The 17,411-nt window shown below is 38.2% G+C and overlaps 2 long non-coding RNA genes across 3 annotated transcripts in view; one reads left to right on the forward strand and one right to left on the reverse strand.

Annotated features, from left to right (window-relative positions):
* The first annotated feature begins 533 nt into the window (after positions 1–533).
* The window catches only part of LOC111557450, a 66,759-nt gene continuing 49,881 nt past the window's right edge, over positions 534–17,411 (forward strand). Inside the window, exons 1-2 of one of the 2 annotated variants that reach the window (XR_006588804.1) lie at positions 534–1,082; positions 2,328–2,439. This is a non-coding gene — a long non-coding RNA (uncharacterized LOC111557450). The remainder of the gene's footprint in view (positions 1,083–2,327; positions 2,440–17,411) is intronic. The other variant, XR_006588803.1, reaches the window with a different exon arrangement.
* Positions 5,371–17,367, reverse strand: LOC123381597. The gene is made up of 2 exons (XR_006588806.1): positions 17,157–17,367; positions 5,371–5,557 (listed from the first exon to the last, which is right to left on the reverse strand). It is a non-coding gene; the product is annotated as an uncharacterized LOC123381597 (long non-coding RNA).

A 17,411-nucleotide genomic window follows, 5' to 3' on the forward strand; every position in this document is an offset into this window, starting at 1 on the left:
ATACATGTATGGGTCTATTTCTGGACTTTTTATCCTATCCTATTGGTTTGTACATTTACCCTTTCACCAATACCATTTGGTCTTGATTACATTGCAAGTCTCAAAATCAAGTAGTATAAGTCCTCTGGCTTTGTTATTCTTTTTCAAAATTGTTTTGGATATTCCTGGTCTTAGGGATTTCTATATAAATTTTAAGATCAGTTTTTCAATTTATACATATATATCTGGCATTGTGATTGTGTTTGAATCTTGTAAGTCAATTTTAGGATAACTGATATCTGAATATTAAGTCTTCCTATCAGAGAATATGATATATCTCGTTTATTTGTTGCCAGCATATAAAATGCAATTGATTTTGGAATTATCACAAACTTGTATTCTGAGACCTTGCTAAATTCACTAATTAGTTCTGGTCGCTGTTTGGTAGAATTCTTAGCATTTTCTCCATATGCTATGCTTCTTCTATGGGAATAAGAGGATAGTTTTACTTCTTCGTTTCCAATTTGTATGTGTTTTTTTTCCTTACTTTATTGCACTGGTTTGTACTTCTAGTACAATGTAGAATTACAGTAGTAAGAACAGATCTCGTTGCTTTGTACCTAATCACAGGGGGGAATCATTCACTCTTCCACTGGTAATTATAATGTTAACTGTAGGATTTTTTTTTTTTTGTAGATGTTCTTTATAGGGCTTAGGAATTTTTCCTCTATTTCTACATTGCTGAAAATATTTATCATGGGTGGATTTTACATTTTGTTAGATGCATCCAGCATCTACTTAGATGATAGTGGTTTTTTGTTCTCCTTTATCTTGTTAATGTGATGTCTTATATTGATGAATTTTCCAATTCTAACCCAACTTTTACTTTCATAGGGTTTCAGGGACTCTTCACATGGTCTCTCCCTCAAGATAGTTGGACTTCTTACATGGTACCTCAGGACTCCCAAGAATGAGCGTTCAAAGGGTCTTGGGCCAAAGCTGCAAGCCTTCTTTCATCTAGCCTTAGAAGTCTTAGAATGTTAGTTCAGCCACCTTCTATTCACTAAGCTAATCACTAAGGCCAACCCAGACTCAAAGGAAAGGTAAGTAGTCCTCATCTCGCAATAAGAGTCCTCACCATGCAATCATATTTCATCCTTTACATATCCTTCACGAGGTTAGACTTCCAAATTTTAGAGACAAGAAAATTAAATCTCAGACAAAGTGATCACAGGACTAAAATCACACAGCTACTAAACTAGCATTCAAACCCAGATCATCTTATTCAAGTTTGCTGCATGTTTCCCCCCATAGTGCAAGTAGCAAATGCTATCTTGCTCTGCCCCATCCCCTTAGATTCCCCTGGGCATGTTCACAGCCAGCCCCTGTGTCACATATTGGAGGACTGCCCTCAGGCTGCTAGAGTTTGCTTGGCTTGTGTGTCTAGAGAGCTGTAGGTGCCTGGGAAATTTGTATCTTCTCTGAAAGTAGTGGTGTTCAAGGCCCCTCACTCTCTATGTAGAACAGCTCCGAGTTGACCTGCACAACCTTCAGCATTGGGACGGAGACAAAGTCACCCACTGGGTGACACTGCTTGGTGTCAGTGTTGCACTGTTGCTTATCCTCCTTCCCTTCACAGCTACCCACCCCACTTCCCTCGACTTCCACATGCACATGAATCCTCATCCTAGGGTCGAGGTAACCCAGCCAAAGCCATGCACAACTACTTCCCTGGCATGACATACTCTCTATAGAGACTCAAGTCAAAGGGCATGGCCTTGTCTAGAGTTTGTGAAAGGATCCTGTGGGATACATGGGCTCCTCGGAAGCCACCACAACGCCCTGACACAAGTCCTAAAGAAATCAACACATTTGGCATTGCTGTATTACATATAAAACAATGGTGCATACAATTAAATATGTATGAGATATGAAAGAGAAAATATCCCTCCCAGAAGGTTGGGATTGCAATTAATTAAATACATCGTAAATTATAATTATACATTATAAATGAATAATACAAGCAAGAAAAATACCAATATTTAAAATTTTGTACTTTTTTACTTTATTATTACGGGGGGTATATTTGTGTGGCATACAAAAGTGTATTATTTTTGATGAGATGCCAGCACTTCACATGGAATTATTCCTTGATTATCTATCTCCACCTTAGCTCAAAAATAATTTATATCTCACTTTAAGTGGGAAAATTTTCTGGGCCTATTTTACTTCAAATATTTTCATTGACTATTGCTAGAAATTCTATTTTCCTGAAAACATTAGCATGTAAGGGCAGAAGTGTCATGAAATACTTTGACTCTTTTGTAAGCCTCTTTTATTTTACACAGGTCAGAAGTGATGGTGCAGCCATAAAGATGGAGAATTTTCAACCTAAAAAAAGGAAAAGACAAGACCCCAGATTATGTGGAGTGAATAAGTGGAGCCTATATCCTAAGCATGGTAAGCACATGAAAAGTCTTTAAAATAACCTTGACTGGTACTTTATGTTTCTCAAGGGGAAAGATAGCATCAAATTTGAGAATAACAAGTACATTTTAAAAATCTGTCACATTAGTGAGGAATAGTAAGAATATCTGAAGTTGAAGACCAGCTGCATTCTGAAGGAAAGGGTGTGTTCAGTTCTACTGGGACATTTACTGTCCGTAAATAAAGTTTTATTGGAACACAGTCATGCCTGTTCACTTTCATGCTTCAAGGGCACAGCTGAGGAGTTGCAACAAACACATATGACCTGCAAAGCCCAAAATATTTATTCTCTTGCCCTTTACAGAAAAATGTTTCCAACCCTGCTCTACATGAAGAAGTGAGGGAAGGACACGTTTCACATATTCTCATAGCACAAGTTAACATAATGCACTGGCAAAGAAGCTCCTTCTTGTCAAACTACTCCTCTACCTTTATGCCTCTAAAAATTCCTCAGATCCAATAAAAACATATTTCAACAGACAGGAAAAGAAGTGTAGTCATCACAAGGGAACAGTGGTAGCATGAAGGAAGAATGGAAATTCTATAGATGGTGACTTACTTAAAATTTTTTATTAAATTTTTTAATGTTTATTTTTGAGAGAGAGAGAGAGACAGAGACAGAGCACAAGCAGGAAGGGGCAGAGAGAGAGGCAGACACAGAATCCAAAGCAGGCTTCAGCCTCTGAGCTGTCATCACAGAGCCAACAGAGGGCTTGAACCCATGAATCATGAGATCATGACCTGAGCCGAAGTTGGACGCTTAACTGACTGAGCCACCCAGGTGCCCCTACATTTTTTTTTTATTAGAGAGAATGAGAAAGAGAACACGAGCAGGAGAGAGGGGCAGAAGGAGAGAGAGAGACAGAGAGAGAGAAAGAGAGAATCCCAAGCAGGGTCAGTGCTCAGCACAGAGCCCGACACAAGGTTCGATCCCATGACCGTAGGATCATGACCTGAGCCAAAATGGAGTCTGACACTCAACTGACTGAGCCACCCAGGTGCCCCTAACATTTTTTTTAACATTTTTTAAAATAAAGGAACAAGGACCAACCAGAATCTCGTGCCATTGTCTGGTTTGTCTCATTGTTAAGGTTTTCAGTTTCTCAGTATTTTAGAAGAATCCTATGATAGATTCTTCTTAGAATTACCAGGCATCATTTTAGAAGGCAAAAGGGCCATATTTTATGGTGCTTTCCATTTTTCCTTCCCTGCCAGAAATTCCAGCTTAACATTTAGTGTTAAACTGTGGCACTCACCTTAACCTCAGTTCCATTTCTCCTTTTTCTTCACCTGGTTTCTGATCATTTTTTAATATAATTTTGAATTGTTGAGAGGTGTGCTTGTGTGTGCACATGTGTGTGTGTATGTGTGCACTTAGCTATAAAAAAGTCTCAAAGCCTTTTGGAAAGTAGGCAGGACTTAAAATTAGGAATAATTAGGAATAATTATAAACACCTATTAGGCAGTTGTGTGCATTTTAATGTTGGCAATATTGGAATGATAATCATGTCAATATTTCCTTTAATTTACCACTTGTTTTAGAGCTGCTTAGGACAGGCTTAACTTTTCCCCAAACTTGTATTCTAACAAAAGACAGATCATGTCCTAAGACCACAATGGATTTCTTCCTAAGAAAGCCTATGAATTTGATCTCAAATGCTCAAAAATTACTTTTAGCTCCAGGGAATGCAATGTGCGCATTGTTAGATCAGAGATACATTTACATTCATCCAAAATAATGGAGAAATGTACATTTCTATGTGATATGAAAGTAGTTCCCGATTTTATAATACAAGATGTTAAAATATTAATCTTTTTCTAGACTAAGAAAGATTAAAGCTCCTGTTCCCAAAAGTACAAAGTGAGACAAACTAGATCAGTCAGATAGAGATCTATAAAATTCTAAAACCATTCCTATTCCTTTGGAAAGCATTATGTAATTCAGTATTCAAACGATGAGATACTCAAATAAGGCTCTTTTCACCAATACCCTGGAGTCTCGGCTTAGCAGTGAACTAGGACACTAATTTTTTTACTAATGTAGTAATTGGAAATACAGAATCAGGATTTGTAACGTTGTTACACGTATTCTTTAATTTGAAAATCTTTAATATTAAAGAAGATGGGTGAATAAAGTAAAAAGTAAGAGGTCACATTTGCAATGAGATAGTGGAAGAAAACAATTCTTTGCCAACCAACATATTTGTTGAGAATACCATTTCTTTAGAGATGATTTATTAAAATAATGTAGATTCCATTATATCTTTTAAGGTCCCAACTCACATTTCCTAGTAATAAATTAGTTAATATTTTATAAGATATTACAATCCGCACACCAGATTTCCTCAGGCTGTTCCATTATTTTGTTTGTTTCAAAACCTGAAAAGTTCCAGGGTTCCATACAGAAATATTTGTTCTAGGGATTCCCCCATTTGTTCTATGGATTCCTCTATTTCCTGAAAGATTAATTCCTTACAAAAAATCCTAGATTTCATTCAAAAAGCTCAGATTTCATGGACTAGACTATGATTAACCAAATAGTTCTTGAAATATGGGACATATGAAATGGTAATTTCAACTCTGATAACTCCTCGAATATTTTTCTTTCCCTGGCTTGTATATCGTTCTGGTAAATGGTGTTCTAAGGACAGAGGCCAACATAACTGAAAGGTATCTAAGTTTTTCTAAGTATTTTTTCCTGAGCTTTTTAATGACTACTAAAGTACAAAGGAACTAATATAATTTTTGCAATAAGAGAGGTCATGAAAACTTGGTTTAGTCTTAAATAAAGTTACCAGAAGCTATTTTCTGGGAAATATTTAATGATTGCTAGAACTCTGTGTCAATAAAATGATAACAACCCTGGGGATTTATAAATAAGCATAAACCAGTGCACAGCTCATATCAAGTTTCCTCTTTATTTTATGATGACATTTAAGACTGAAAGAGACACAGTGGGCAAAAATCAATATTCTCTTACCGTCTACAGTTTTTGCAAAGTTTTTTAACCACATCCAGGGTGACATTCTTGCAGAAACTGAGTTTCACACATTCCAAACTAATGTGACAATAATTAGCCAATGAACAAACTCTGGAAAGGAAAAAGAGAATAAAAAGTTATTAGAATAGATAGTTAAATGCACTTTTTACAAAGTTTTCAAAAATTCAGCCCTCAAATTTACCTTGGCCCTGCAAGTCCACTAACCCTACCCTATCCCTCCTCACCTCCTGGTCCTGCCCTCCCAACCAGGCTGAGACTCCAAAAAGAACTCCCTGAAAAAAGTACACACAATGAACACACCTAATAAAATTTCCAGACCAAAACCAAACAAAAACAGTAAAGATGACAGGAACAAAGATCTAAAGATGTAGATTTTACTTTGAGATTCTTAGAGAAATGGTAATAGTAGATAAGTCCAGAGAGTGTTATCATTTTGATGCGTATTTAATAATAATGAAGTAAAAGTGATTACTATGTTAACATCTGACACCAGAATTACTCCCAGAAGGGAACCATCTTTGGGATAATGTTAGGCTTGTCGAGGAAAGAATCTGCAGGACAGCACATGATAGTTCTGCCACTTTTCAGGGACAGGGATGGGCTTTTCTTCCCCCTGATATGTGGGTAAAGAAGACCATTGAGGGGAGAGAGATAGAAGGTAGAAAAACAGAGAGAAGGGCTGTTGCTGAGACCCTTGAGGATTAGTGAAAGTGATGTAGGCACTTCTTAGGGTTCCCTGAAGCATTTCTCCTGACTTTTGCTCACAGATGAGCTCAAAGAAGAGGCTGAGTTACTGTTGTCCATGTGAGAGGGAGCAGGACCCCAAAAGGCAAGACAAGAGGGAACGTGAGGGTATAAGTCTCCCCCAGAATTTGTCAAAATCATGGGCATAGAATTTTGACAACCTCAAGATGTTTACCTAGATCTTGGGAGTAAAAAGGCCTCTTCTAGGACAAGGGATCCCTGTATACCATAAATCACTAGTTCTCAAAGGATGGCTCCTAGACCAGCAGCATCAGCATCACCTAGGTGCCTGGATGGCTCAGTCAGTTGAGCGTCTGACTTCGGCTTAGGTCATGACCTCACGGTTCATGGGTTTGAGCCCCACATCGGGCTCTGTGCTAACAGCTCAGATCCTGGAGACTGCTTGGGATTCTGTGTCTCCCTCTCTCTCTCTGCCACTCCCCTGTTTGCACTCTGTCTCTCTCTCTCAAAAATAAATAAACATTTAAAAAATAAAAAATAAAAGAAATTCGGGTGGGGAGTGGCACAAGGGCTTCACTCCTGACCCACTGAGTCAGAAACTATAGGGGTGGGGCTCCCAGTCTGTGTTTTAACAAGTGTTCCCGGTGATCCTGATGCACATAAACATTGAGAATCACCGACCTTCGTTGAACAATGGTTCACAGCCTTGGCCGCATATCAGATGCATCTTTGACATGATTAGCAAATGCTGATGCCAGGGAATCATTCTCAGTGATTCTACCAACCTAAACAAATTATACTTCTAAGAAGCAAACTGTTGAGAATAAGTCTATAAAGTCAAAAATCTCTGGTAAGCAGCACTTTTAATTGACCTTATCACCGGGTTTCCTAAAAATAGTAATTCTGATTTAATAGAATCCATGTTCAGTATTTATGGCCTCCAAAAGCATTAATTCTTCTTTCCATTTCAACCTTTCCTGTTAGTCCAGTTACCAGGTTTTCATAGAAAAATTGGGTGGGGGGGGGCAGCTGTAGGAAGGCAGGTAAGAGCAGAGAATAGCAAGAAGGAAGGCAAGTTAGGGCAAGTAGGTTGTAGCAAACATATTTCCACTTACCCAGAACTATTGCACAAATGGGACAATCATCAATGTCAGAAACAGAAGATGGTCTCATATAGATATGGCCATGCCAACATTAAAGACAAAGTAAATTTCAAACTTAAATCCTAAGTGTTATCATCTTTGCTCTCCAGATATAGACCCGGATGGTATGTGTGGCCTATATGCACTATCAAAGATGACGTGGGTTGGAGATTGTGAGTGTTTCACATAGCACACCATGGAGAGTGCTCCTGATGTTAACAAGGGCAAGGAAAAGCTTCTGTAGACTGTCCTTGAAATATTTCTCCAGGTTTCATAATGGTGAGAGCAATATACATATAAAACCTCTAATTTCTGTCCTTGCATTTAAAATGGACTTTTCTCTAGTTTCCAATTAATAACAAAACTTGGAGGACTTTAAATGTCATGATGATATCCATAAATACTGAAATTCTGATATCTCTTTGGATTCCACTGAGTGATTAGGCCAGTGCTATCGAAGAACTAAGTCTCCCCTATAATAATTATGAAAATTCAAAATTCTTCATAGTGGGTTTATTCAAATTGAGTAATGATAATTTTTGCTTTCTTTTTAATAATACACTCTTGAGAGAAAAAAATAAACACCCCAAATAAGGAACATGAGTTTAGGTCTAGTGAATAATACTTACTATTTGAATGAAGAAAATTTTAATGGTATTTATAAACAAATAATAGTGTCTAACACAGAGTGCTTTTCATGTGCCAGGCCCCTAAATCTTTTCCTGTGTTAACTCACTTAATCCCCACAAGGCTCCTGAGACAGGAGCCATTATTTTTATCTTCATGTTACTGATGAGGAAACTGAGGCATAAAGAGGTTTAAGTGTTGTACCCAGCCAATAAAAGACCTGGGGTTTAGGCCAGAGAATTGGGCTCCAAAGTCCATGCTATATCAATCTTACCTCTGCAATGAAAGAAAAGATTCAGACTACTTTCACAAGAATTAAATGGGTGTTTTCCTGAACACTTCGGTGAAAAATCTTACTGCTTCACAGGAAAAAAGTAATCTGCCTCTCATTCTTGATAGTCTATTTGTGAATGAGTGGGCAAGACTCTGTTTCATAATTGTTCCTGATCATTTCTGGCCCAAACCTTGAGGATAATATAAAAACCCCATGATTGCACCCCAGGATACAGACACAGGTTTCTGTTGAGTGTTTTCATGAGCACAAGAATGGTGTCCCACATCTTCTTCTAAGAAAACAAATTCACTTATGTGAGGAAGGCAATGTATGGACAGGTTTTATATTGCTGGAAATGTTTCTTTCTCAAATTCTTTAAATTTTTTTTTTTCAACGTTTATTTATTTTTGGGACAGAGAGAGACACAGCATGAATGGGGGAGGGTCAGAGAGAGGGAGACACAGAATCGGAAACAGGCTCCAGGCTCTGAGCCATCAGCCCAGAGCCTGACGCGGGGCTCGAACTCACGGACCGCGAGATCGTGACCTGGCTGAAGTCGGACGCTTAACCGACTGCGCCACCCAGGCGCCCCATCTTTCTCAAATTCTTCAACCACCATTGGAAGTACCCATTGCTTTTAGAGTAGATCATTCTTTTCTCTTATAATTGAATAAATCCTGCTAAAATAGGCTCTACTGTAGAGGTACCCATGCTCTAAGAGTTGCAGTAAAACAATGAGACACAGAGTGTCTATATGCCTGTCATATATTTACTTACTTGGTCACTGCTCTATAAATTAAGCTACTGAAGTACTGGCTTGGGTGCAACAAAGAATGCAATGTAACTGGTTTTGAATTCACATTTGAATTAATTGAATATTTTATTTAAGATGTGGAAGTAAAATATAAAAGGAACGTACTGAGGAGGCATGAAACGGATAATCCTGTAAGAGTGCCAGGAGAGCCAACAAAAATGGGGATGTTGCCATAGTTACCAAGAAACACACACACACACACACACACACACACAGCCTACAATCTCCATGTCAGTAAGATATTGAAAATAAGCAAAATAAGCTCTTAGGTCTGGGGTCATTCTCTCCTCTGTACTTTAATTAGTACGATCTTGGCCTTTGGAGACACGCCAGAATGAAAAAAATGTCTTCAATTCTGCCTGTTAGTAAGTTTCATCCTTATGAAACTCACTCTGAAGCCTCTGTTGCATATTAGTGTAATTAGAGACATAGTATCTTTCTAAAATGAAGATAGTCTCCTAATTAGGGCATTGACCAGAGCTGTCTATCATTCATGTAGGCCCACCACCAGAGGTAAGACAGGAGAGACTATGGTTCTAGCTGAATCACCCTTTTGTTAGTTCCACATCACAAAGGAGCTACTTTTGTCTCATAAACAAAAATCAGTAGAAGTGTGACAGTGGCTTATCATTAGCTCCACCATACCATATATTCACTTTTTTCTTCATTATGTCTCAGTCAGACATTTGTAAGTGAAATTCAAACACGTACAGTAAGCTGATCAATGGGATGATGAGCCCAGTCTTTATCCAGGTATTTCTAGGTGAAAGACAAATGAAAGAAAGGCAGAGAGAGAGAGGCAATTTCCATCTGTAACTTGGCTTAATCATAAATAACAAATGGGGCCTAAAGGAAAAGTAGGCTTCAAGGCTATAATGAAGTAAATTCATGATGTCTTCCTTTCTATTTGCTTTGACTGATTTTTCTCATAGAAAAATCTGTAGGATTCTGACAAGTGTCCTCTGTCAACCAACTGCTGCAAAGTATGAAGTAGATCATGGATAGAAGTGTAATTAGAAAGAGGGATAATACTCATGAAGTTGCAAAGAGGAGAGGAAGCATGTCAGTGCTGTAAATCTTTTCTTTTTTTAAGTGCTTATTTAAATTTTAGTTAACCTACAGTGCAGGAGTAGAATTGGTTTCAGGAGTAGAATTCAGTGATTCCTCACTTACATACAACACCCAGTGCTCATCACAACAAATGCCTTCCTTAGTATCCATCACCCATCTAGCCCATCCCCCACCCCCCCAACTCCCTCCATCAACCCTCAGTTTGTTCTTATTATTAAGAGTCTCTTGGGGGCACCTGGGTGGCTCAGTCAGTTGAGTGTCTGACTTCGGCTCAGGTCATGATCTCACGGTCCATGAGTTCGAGCCCCGCTTCAGGCTCTGTGCTGACAGCTCAGAACCTGGAGCCTGCTTCAGGTTCTGTGTCCCCTCTCTCTCTGACCCTCCCCCATTCATGCTCTGTCTCTCTCTGTCTCAAAAATAAATAAACCTTAAAAAAGAAATTTTTTTAAAAAGAGTCTCTTATGGTTTGCTTCCCTCTTTTACTCCCCCTTCCCCTACGTTCATCTATTTTGTTTCTTAAATTCCATGTATGAGTGAAATCGTATGGTATTTGTCTTTCTCTGCCTGACTAAATCACTTAGAAGTTCTGTAAATTTAAATTTTTTTTTTCAACGTTTATTTATTTTTGGGACAGAGAGAGACAGAGCATGAACGGGGGAGGGGCAGAGAGAGAGGGAGACACAGAATCAGAAACAGGCTCCAGGCTCTGAGCCATCAGCCCAGAGCCCGACGCGGGGCTCGAACTCACGGACCGCGAGATCGTGACCTGGCTGAAGTCGGACACTTAACCGACTGCGCCACCCAGGCGCCCCTAAGTTCTGTAAATTTAATGGAAGTGCGTGGGCCCAGTGATCTGCAAGTAAACAGACATATATCTGTATGTACTACAGATAATACATCTGTAGTAAATGAATGAAAAATTCGTGGGTACTTTGAATACTATCTATTCCATATGACCCTATTTTTTCCATTCAGACCCATTTGTGTGTGTGTGTGTGTGTGTGTGTGTGTGTGTGTGTGTGTATGCAGGTTCACAGGAAGAAACCAAGTATAATCTTTATATTTCTTCTAGAACATCAATGGGCCACACCCTAAAACACCACCTTAGAACAAGTGAGTTCCATAAAAAGGGCTTTGTGTGACTTTCCCAGATTGATACATGATTGTTTCATATATTATCTTTAATCAGAGATTTTGAAGTTTAACAGATGTTGGGGGCACCTGGGTGGCTTAGTCAGTTAAGTGTCCAACTTCGGCTCAGGTCATGGTCTCACGATTCATGAGTTCAAGCCCCACATGGGCTCTGTGATGATAGCTCAGAGCCTGGAGGCTGCTTCAGATTCTGTGTCTCCTCTCTCTCTGCTCCTCCCTCACTCACATTCTCTCTCTCTCTCTGTCTCTCTCTCTCTCTCAAAAATAAATATATGCTAAAAATAAAAATAAAGTAAAAATAAAAATAAAATTTAAAAAACAAATTTTGACCAGACTTATTGTGGAGATAATTTTGCAATATATACAAATATTGAATCATTATGCTGTATGCCTGAAACTAATATACTGTTATTTATCAATGATATCTCAATAAAAAATTTAATAATAAGAGTGCCTGAGGTGGCTCAATCAGTTGAGCATCCAACTTCAGCTTGGGTCATGATCTCGCAGTTTGTGGGTTTAGGCCCTGCATCAGGCTCTATGCTAACAGCTCAGAGCCTGGAGCCTGCTTTGGATTCTGTGTCTCCCTCTCTCTCTGACCCTCTCCTGCTTATGCTCTGTGTTTCTCTCTCTCAAAAATAAATAAACATTTTTTTTAAATTTTTAAAAATTAATAATAAATAACTCAAGCAGTTTAGCTCTAGAAAAATAGAACTGTATGTGTTTATTATTGTAACATATTGTAAAGTATGTATATTTTGTACATATTCATGTATTCTACTTTAAAATGTACGCAATATATCAGGAAAACCTAAGAGAATCAACTGGAAAGCTTTTCATAAAATGGTATACTTGGACAAATCCCCACAAAATTTTTTAAAAACCAAGCATTAATACCATAATATCTATAAAGATTTATTATACATCTATGAAGCAAGATATATGTTTCAATAGTAAAGAGGGGCAAAAAAAAACCCCACACATACACACACACAAAAATAAAAAATAGATCAAGAAATGCAAAATGCCATTAGGAATATTAATTAAAACTTAATGTCAAGAATCAGCAGCAAAACAAATCAAAATAAGATACACCCTCCATAATTTGGCTATGTATGTGATGGAGCACTGAGGTTTCCAGTGGTGCTGCAAAACAGGCACTTCTATATGCTGCTATTGGAAGAATATACTGTACAGTGTTTTGGAGAGCAATTCAGAATATTCACTAGAAAGCCTTGAAAATGTTAATTTCATAACTTTTTGAACTAGCAATTCTATTTTTAGGGCTTATACCAATGAAATAATCAAAGATGCAAATATTTGGGTATAACGATATTTTTTACTGTGTTATTTTTCATAAGTAAAATTAGAAGCAATCTATATACCCAATAATAAGATAATATTTAAATTAATTATATCACATTTATGTAAGGGGATATCAAGCAAACATCAGAATAGTGTTTTTGGAAAGATGATGGTTAATTAGAAGATGGCATAACTTTACATGGAAATGCAACAGACACAAAACTGTAGTTATGAGATGATTCATATTTAAGTGTATTGTAATAGTGACATATCTTGATTTTACTATCATAAACTAAAAATGTTTTATTTTGAAGATCCTAAGACAGTGGTTAGAATACTTTCTCTTAAGGGCCAGATAGTAAATATTTGAGGTTTTGCAGGTTTTAATTTGTATTTAATCACAGGCTAACAAGTAAAATCAAAGATATCATATAGGCTTTTTATATAAGCATTTAAAATATAACTATTTAAAGTTGTAAAAAAAACATTTTTAGCTTGCAGGTCATTAAAAAAAAAAAAAACAACAACAGGCAGCTGGCTACAATTTTTCAAGCCCCCTCTTATATTAACAAACTTGCAAAGTTCTTCTTAAGTTCTTTCTGGCTTACTATGTCTTATTCAGCAAGTGGAACTATTAACAACACCTGCCCTAAGCACATTGCTGGATTGTGGTATCTGATTTGTAGGGAAGCTTTTGGCAAATATAACCTGTTTTTTAAAAAATCACAATATGGGGGCTCCTGGGTGGCTCAGTCGGTTGAGTGTCTGACTTCGGCTCAGGTCATGATCTCACAGCTCATGAGTTCGAGCCCCGCGTCAGGCTCTGTGCTGACAGCTCAGAGCCTGGAGCCTGCTTCTGCTTCTGTGTCTCCCTCTCTCTCTGCCCCTAACCCACTCACATTCTGTCTCTGTCTCTCTCAAAAATAAGTAAACATTAAAAAAAAAAATTAAAAAAAAATCACAATATGGAAGAACTTGTTCTCTCCTGGACTTCCTTTTCCTCCCTTCTGCCCACCTAAATCCTCCCAATGCTTCAAGGATTATCTGAAGTATTATTTTCCAGAAGTCACCCCACTCTTAAGGCTACAGAAATCTCTTCTTCAAAGGATGTGTATGCCATTTATTTTTTCTCAAAATTAGGTGAGAAGTACCTTGGAGGAGATACTTGTCTTGGATACTGTTTGCTATCCCTCACTGCAAACAGCTCACCTAATTATTTTGAATTTATTATATATTTAAAATGATCCATTAAACTAAATGACAGGAACTGCATTGTTGCATCTATTCCAGGAATATTCAGCTTTGTGATTCTAGGGAATGAAGACTTAACCACAAAGCAATCTTTTACTTGACAAATTTTAAAGATATGTACCAGTAATGGCAAATAGGTACAAGAACATTATTTGATTTTACCAGGAAAGTAAAATTGCTTCCAGTAAAGGCACAGCCATCACTATGCCCTCCTGCTTCACTACAAACTGAGAATAGTAATAGTAGTCATATCTAGAAGCTGGAGAATCCATTGACTTCTTATAATCATTAGGAAGTTGATTCTCTATAAGTTTGCTTATTCTGAACTGTCATTATTTTATAGATATAAAATGTCAGTTTTCATGATATTAAATCATTCAAGCATCATTTAAAATGTTGCAGAACTTCCAACAGTAATTATTGATGTGCATGTGACCCTTCACATTGCGTACATTCCAAACCAACACCCCCTCTATGTTTATTTCAACATTTTTATTTTTTAAAATATTTTCAGGTATCTTTGGCAAAGAAGATGCTTTAAGCAACCAAGTGGGTAGAGCTTACCCACTAATGACCTTGTGGCATACTAAATGTACTAGGTGTTATGAGGGATGTAAAGAAGTAGAATCAATCTCTTAAAATCACATTTTTACAAGATGACCATTCAGAGCTCAAGAACATCTTTGTTAAAATATACATCCACAAAAGTGACCAGACGTGATGTGTGGGCTTGGGCAGCAACTGTCCAGAGGTCGTCAGTGTCCTACATCACTGTCAGTGTTCTTAGTAAATGGAAATAATAATACCAGCCCTGAACACTTGCCATGTGTGTTAGTTGTATGATGCATCATAAATTACTCCCAAACTTAGAAGCTTAAAATAATAACCATGTATTATCTCTGTTTCTCTGGGCCAGGAATCCAAGTGCAGCTTAGCTGAGTGGTTCTGGCTTTAGGTGCCTCATGAGATTGTAGTCAAGCTGTTGGGAGGGCTATAGTTTCATCTAAAGGCTTGGCTGAGGGAACATTTGCTTCCAAGCTCATTCACATTGGTTGTTGGCACATTGCTGTTGTTCCCTTCTGGCTATTGGCCAGAGAATTTAGTTCTTCACCATGTGGACTTCTCCCTAGATTGCCTGAGTGTCCTTATGATATGACAGCTGGCTTTCCGCACAAGAAATAATAAGAGAGGGAAAGAGACAGAAAAACAGAGAGAAAGCTGCCCCAGATAGAAGTCTCAGTCTTTTATCACCTATTCTCAGATGTGAGATGCTGTCACCTCTGCTGTGTTCTGTTGGTCTCACAGACCAATGCTAATACAGTGTTGGAAGGGACTACTTCGGGCATGAATTCCAGGAGCTGGGAATCATTGGGGGCTACCTTGGGAGCTGGCTACTACAATGGTAGAATATGATCTATCTAATATTAACTGTGATAGAATATTAAGTGTTACTAATACAGGTATTTTGTTACATCCCTTGACTTGTTTGGGGCCCAGAAATGCAATAAGAAACAGTAGATATATCTGACCAATAAGGGGCAGGCATTGCAGTAGAAGCAAAATTACAGAGAGAAACTTTGAAGACAAAAATGAAAAAAAGGCACCCTACTATGGACTGAATCATAACCGCCCACCCAATTCATATATTGAATCACTACTCCCAGTGAGATGGTATTTAGAGACGGGGCCTCAGATTAGGTCATGAGGATGAGGCCTTCATGACAGGATTAGTGCTCTTATAAGAAGAGACTCCAGAGAGCTTGCTTGCTCTCCCCCCACCTCATCATATGAGAATACAGCACAAAGGCAGGCATCTGCAAGCCAGGAAGAGAGAGTTCTCAGCAGAACCCAATTCTGCTACACTGATCTTGAACTTTCCAGCCTATAAGACTGTGAGAAATAAAATTAGGTTGTTCAAGCCACCCAATCTACGGTATTTTGTTATGGTAGCCCAAGCAAACTATGCACACCCTAAGTTAACAGTAGGTTAGCCTATGCTAAGCTATACTATAAGGCCAGAGTGTCATAAGGGAGCAGTGGTTCTGAATATACCATTTATATATGTGCATGTGTGTGTGTGTGTGTAGATAGATAGATACATAATATATTACATATATTACATATGTTGTACATTGACTTTATTCAACATTAGTGAAGGTAACCCCACACCATGGCATAAGTGAGACTCTCCCTCAGGTTGGTAGATGTTGGGACCCTTGGAATATAGCCTCCATTGGAAGACTGGTCTGTGAGTTCCAATATTCTGGGGAAGGGTAATTATGATTCAAGAGTTTAAGAGGAAATGCTGACTGGGGAGAAAAGAAAGGTGGCAATTCAGGAACTATGAGTTGACGGGTGTCAGAACCAGTTGTAATCAGTAAAATAATTCCCTGGGAGGTAGCTGTGCAAAGGAATTGAAGGAACTAAACACCAAGAGGAAAATATTGAGATCTCAGTCTTGGGGCACACTGCTTAGAATTGAGGTATTGAGATCATTCTCCCTCAAAGATTACTCAGTTGGCCTCAGCAGTGGAGATCTGGAATCATAAGCATCACTGCAGTAGAGGACACTGGAATCCACTGAACCATCTTCAGCATCATCCCTTGTGGCAGCAGGAGGCAATGGCTATAGTGGGCTCATTGGCTTCCGGTCTCTTCACCTGCGTGAAGCTGGATAAACTCCCTCCTCTTTTGATTATATAAGCCTTCAGGGTTCCAGGCTAATTAGTGAGGAGGCCAACCAAAGAAGAAGAAAATATATTTCTTATCAATGAGGCAGGGATTGCTTAAACAAGAAATTAATTAGAATGGGGGCACCTGGGTGGCTCAGTTGGTTAAGCGACCTACACTTGGTTTTGGCTCAGGTCATGATCTCACAGTTGTGAGATCAAGCCCCGCTTGGGGCTCTGAGCTGAGTGTGGAACCTGCTTAGGGTTCTCTCTCCTTCTCTCTCTGCCCCTATCCCACTCGCATGCTCGTGCTCTCTATCTCTCTCTCAAAATAAATAAACTTTAAAATGTTTAAAAAGAAATGTAAATAATTACGACCATATTTTTAATTCAAAGTTTGTGAAGTAGTTCATACCAGACTATACATATCGTTTGTATATATCCCTCTTGGGAAACAACTCTTCTGTCAGTTGATTGGATAAATCTCTTCTATTCATATTTTCATTTATCATGGATTTTCTCTTACAAGAATCTATAGAGATTCCTTTTGGCCTAGCATATCATAGTCTACATTGTAGACTCACAGGTACCCTTAAAATGATGAACTGAAATGGACAATTAATTCATGATTCATTTTCTTAAAGCAACGGGATAAAAAAAGAATCTGCAAATTCCTTACCCTCTTTTGCTTATTCCTGTAGAGCTCAGGTCTAGATATTTGAGCTGGTGGCAGCCTCTTGCCAATGCATGGATTCCTGCATTGGTTATCTGCCGGCATCCACTCACATCAAGATACCTGTAGAGTTTAAATAAAAAGGATTTAATAGGGGCTTTTCATAAATTGGCACCCTCAGTTTCCCCTCTCCTAACTAGCAGGTTAAGAGTTGGTGTTTCTATATGGAGAAATATTAGCTTCGTATTTATGCAGCTGAGA

The sequence above is a fragment of the Felis catus genome, chromosome D4 (assembly GCF_018350175.1).
Source record: "Felis catus isolate Fca126 chromosome D4, F.catus_Fca126_mat1.0, whole genome shotgun sequence".
NCBI lineage: Eukaryota > Metazoa > Chordata > Mammalia > Carnivora > Felidae > Felis > Felis catus.